The sequence below is a fragment of the Phaenicophaeus curvirostris genome, chromosome 21 (genome assembly GCF_032191515.1).
Source record: "Phaenicophaeus curvirostris isolate KB17595 chromosome 21, BPBGC_Pcur_1.0, whole genome shotgun sequence".
In the NCBI taxonomy this organism is placed as follows: Eukaryota; Metazoa; Chordata; class Aves; order Cuculiformes; family Cuculidae; genus Phaenicophaeus; species Phaenicophaeus curvirostris.
This window is the reverse complement of record NC_091412.1, coordinates 6,518,286-6,522,848: the sequence shown is the minus strand read 5'-3', so window position 1 is coordinate 6,522,848 and position 4,563 is coordinate 6,518,286.

Sequence of the window (4,563 nt, the reverse complement as noted above, 5' to 3'; positions counted from 1 at the left end):
CTGCAGGGTGTAGGTGGTGCCCCGTTAGCACAAATGAAGCAAAAACCCAGGGTGCTGAAGGGCAAGGAAGCATCTCAGGACTCCAGCAAGCTTTGCTTTCCTAAAATCAAAGCAGCAGAAGACCCACCCCACCGAGCTGATCCCAGCATTGGTGTCTGCTCCTTCACCTTTGAAGGAAGGATAGAGGAACATCCTTTGAGGCTTGGCAGCCCAGCCAATGCCTTAGAGATCTCCCAAGCAACATTGGGAGGTGGGCTGCCAGCCCGCTCTGTTCCCAGCTGTTGGAGGTGCTGGAGAGACACAACGCGCTTTGCTCTGGGCTGCTCTGCACCATGTCGGGCAAGACGGGCATCTGGAATGGTGTGTCCTGCTGCATGGCTCAGGGCACAAGTGTGGCTGTGGGTGCAAGGGGATAAGTGTGAAGCTGGGGCTGGGAACAGAAAGTCCTTTCGTCACTAGGTAGGATTTTTATCTCAGCCTGAGACTACTGGAGGGAGAGGAGGGTCTCCTTTCCTACCCTCTGCTGGCTCTGGGGTCTGAAGAAGGCTGCCGTCACTCCCTCCCAATCCAAAGCAGCTCTCTGCATATTTGGAAGGAACCCAAGCTTGGAAGCAGATCAGCTTGTCAATGTTCCAGCGCCTCTTAGCTACCGAGGGCTTAACTTTCAGCAAAGTTTCCATGAACGCAGGAAGCACCAACAGGCAGCTGGGCAGGCGCTTGGGCTCTTGCAGGAAGGAAATACTGGTTCTCCCATCCCAGGAGGTTGTTACTGGAGGGCTGGGCTGGCGTGCAGGGAGGAGAGGCAGCGAAGCACTTGTGCCCGGGTCATTGCAGTGTGCGAAGCCCTTGGAGAGTTTGCTACGTTCCTTGTCCTTGCTGCTTTGTGGTGTGGCGGATCACATTGAGCTCTCTCTGTCTGTAGTGCTGGGGAAGCCACGTTTCGCATCACGTCACAGGTCAGTCCTGCTGGAACTGTTGGCTTCAACAGCCACAAGTGGCCCAGTGGTAAATGCTGCTGTTCATGCTCTTCACTGTCTGCTCGTTAGTTAACACATCACCTCTGAGTCATCTTTGTAACTCAGCTGTAGTTTGCCAGTGGCGAGGAGCCTGGAGGCAGCAGGCTGCCTCTGTTTTTTGCTTTGGGCTCATCTGGCCAAGCACATCGCTGAGATGTCTGGCATCCTCTGCTCCCTGCGATGCTCCCGGGACTGGGAACCAGGGACCACGGGGAAGGGACGGGTGTCACTGTGCAGCCTCTGCTGCACACAGCGGGTGCGAATCCCACAGCCTCGCTGGCTCCGTCTGCCCTGCCAGCAAAGATTGTGTGTGGGGTGGGTCCAGCAACACGTGTGAACGGGGAAGGGTCCTGCACCCAAAGTGGGCACCGCACGCAGGGCTGGCAGCATGCGCTGCGTGGACACTTGGGAATGTCTCTGCTAACACAATCTAACAACTTGCCCTTAAATAGCCTAGGCTAGGCAAAGCCTCTCGAAATGATGTCACTCTGGAGCCGTTTCAGAATATCTTGGAGGCACAAAGCAGCATTTTAATGGAGGATGAAGCGTGATTATTTTTATGTCCTTTAAAGAAAAAAATAAAATCAGGTCTGGTGAGTAGAAAGGCCACCAAAACTGGCTTGGAAGCCAAAACACATTTCTTACATGAAAACGTACACTTCTCCGTGATGTTTGTATCACTTCTATACAAAATGGTTCAAAAAGAGCAAAACAAAACAATCTGTAACATTTGTGAGTGTTGCTATTTTAGAATTTATTTCCATAAGTGATTTTTTTTCTTAAAGATGTTTAATAGTAATTCATATAATAAAGTCCTGTTGTACTCAGTACTGGTGTGTTTTGGTTCTTACTGCCATTTCTTTATGTAGGGGGAAGAAAGAAAGCAAGGTGGGGAGGGAAAGGCTTCCTCCCTTCATGCTCACCCCAGCCATGTCCCTCATGGCTGGAGATCATGGAATCATAGAATCATTAGGTTGGAAAAGATGCGCTGGATCATTGAATCCAACCATTCCTATCAATCACAAGACTGAGATACCCAAAGGCCTCCCTGGGTGGTGGCCTCCCTGCTCCTGATGGTGCTGTATTTACATCCAATGATTTTTCCAAGAAAGCAAACGCTGCAGGAGAACCGTCGCTGGCGAGCTCCTTCCTCCATCCAGGAACAATTCCTCCATCCACCCATCAGGATGTTTGGGTCGGGAGCGGTTCCCTTGGATGCCAGTTGTGAGAGAGCACAGGAGCAGCACCAGGAGGTCACGGTGAGGGCTCAGGATCTGGGGGAAGCCCTGGCACGGCTTAGGATGCTCTAGGGATTCCTTGTCCCTGCTCCTCCCTGTTTTGCCTTGGCGGGCGTGTGGGTCACCCACCGCTCGCCTCTGCCATCCCAGTGCTGGGGTTTCAGCCAGGGTCCAACGCTGAGAGCTGTGAGTGGGCTCTGCAGCAGGGAAACCATCCCTGGGGAAGCTCTCAGTGCGCCCTGGGCCAGCTACGTGTGTGGGACCTGCCTTTCAGGAAAGAGCGGAAAAGGAAAAACGCAGTGGCTTACCCGCTCGATTCTGAAAATAACAAGCCTCTCGGGGCTGGCGTGTGTGAGTTTTCTTTAAACTGTTTCATTAGTTACGCGCAGCAACTCCTCCGTGTCTGTCAAGCAGGCAGCCTGGCTCCTGCACGTTGTCTCTTGGTGGAATGGAAATACGTTATTACAATGAGTTATTTTGGAAATACGTGTTATTCATCTCCAGCCCTGCACGTTTGCACTGTGCTGAGCTGGCGGCATCGCTGGGTCCGTGAAGTTGGAGAGCGTGGAGCTGGACGGCATTGGTGGAATCACTCCCAGAGGGGCTGGTCCCAGCACGACTCCTGTCTGGAATTTCTGGCTCAATGCTGGGCTTGAGTTCCCCTGCCTTTCACATTCCGTGCAACAGGCTGGAGGAAAAATTCTGGCGAGAAGCTCCTTGGAGGCTCCAAAAGCAGCACATGGACCCAAAAGTGAGGGAAGGGAAGGTGCTGGTCCCATGTCCCCAGCCAGTACCCAAACCCTTGACCTCAAGCCCTTTGTTTTGGAGATGAGATTCGCAGGAGGAGGGTTATTTTTCAGCAGAGGCTGTGGGGCATGGTGCTTTTCTGGTGGCATGAGAGGCACGTGGAGCATCCCTCTTGCACATGGGGATGGGGCCGTATGCCCATGAGGGACAGGGATGGAGTCTGTTTGCCCTGCATCAGCCGTGCAGGAGCAGCAGGGGTAGAGCTCCCCAGTCTCACGTGTGGCTTGGAAACCTTCCCTGTGAAAGAAGATGCTGGAAGAAGTCAAGGCATTCTTGCCTTAAATGTCAAAACCATGAAAATGCTGGGGAAACTCTGGAAGCTGGCATCCTGCCACAGCCAAGTGAGCTGTTGCAAGCCCGCAGGGGTGCCAGGGCTTTCTCAAAGAGCTGAAAAGACCAGGGCCTGCCCAGTCCTTTGAGAAGCTCAGACGCAGCCTTGGAGCAGTCCCAGCACCTCCCTTCTGAATTCTTTTGCTCTACAGGGGCAGGACTTTTTCTTTCAAAACTGTGTTTTAAGCAAACCAGCAGCTGAGAAAAGCCAACGACTGAAAACTGTGGTCTGATGACGATGAAGGCTGGAGGTGTTTTAGGCTGGCACCGTGTACCTGCTGGCTGTCACTCTGCCGTGGAAATTTACTGCCCCCTTCCTACCCAAGGCTGGAAGATGGAAGGAGGGATGGATTATTTTTCCCATCAGCTCATTTCCAAGCTAAGGGCTGCACCTAGTGACCAGGCATCGCTGCCTGGCAAGCAATCCTCTGCAAGTCAGGCTGGTGGAAACGCTGTTGGAGGAAAGCTGTTCACGCAAGGTGTATGGCTGGGGTGTAGCTGCTGGGTTTTATTAACCAAGGTGAAAAAACACAGGCTGGGGTGGTGTGCTTGGCACCTAGGCACCACCGGCTGCCAGCTCCTGAGCCCGGCAAGCAGGATCCGGCCACGGTGCAACCTCCAGACAGGGGTTGTGCAAACCACAGTGGCACATCCCACTGTTTGGTCTCCATCCAGGTGAGACCGAGCCCCAAAAGCGACAGGGGCGAGGCTGATCCTCCCTGCATCCCGCTGCTGGTGATGATTTGCAGCCCCATGTCACCAGTCTGTGAGCTCCTTGGCTGCCGTGGGGACGCCTCAGTGCTCAGCTTGGGGGACAGCAGACGGGGCAGATGGAAAGTGCCACAGGTGGAGAATCATAGAATCATAGAATAACCAGGTTGGAAGAGACCCACCGGATCATCGAGTCCAACCATTCCCATCAATCACTGACCCATGTCCCTCAGCACCTCGTCCACCCGTCCCTTAAACCCCTCCAGGGAAGGTGACTCAACCCCCTCCCTGGGCAGCCTCTGCCAGTGCCCAATGACCCTTTCTGTGAAGACAAGCTCCAGCCTCTTGGGAAGTCATTCCTGCCATAGGGAGAGGGGTGACCTCACTGCGGAGGTGCAAGTGTAGCAATGACAAGTCTCTGATGTGTCCCCTCCTTGTGGGACCAGCCAGAGCAAGTGGCA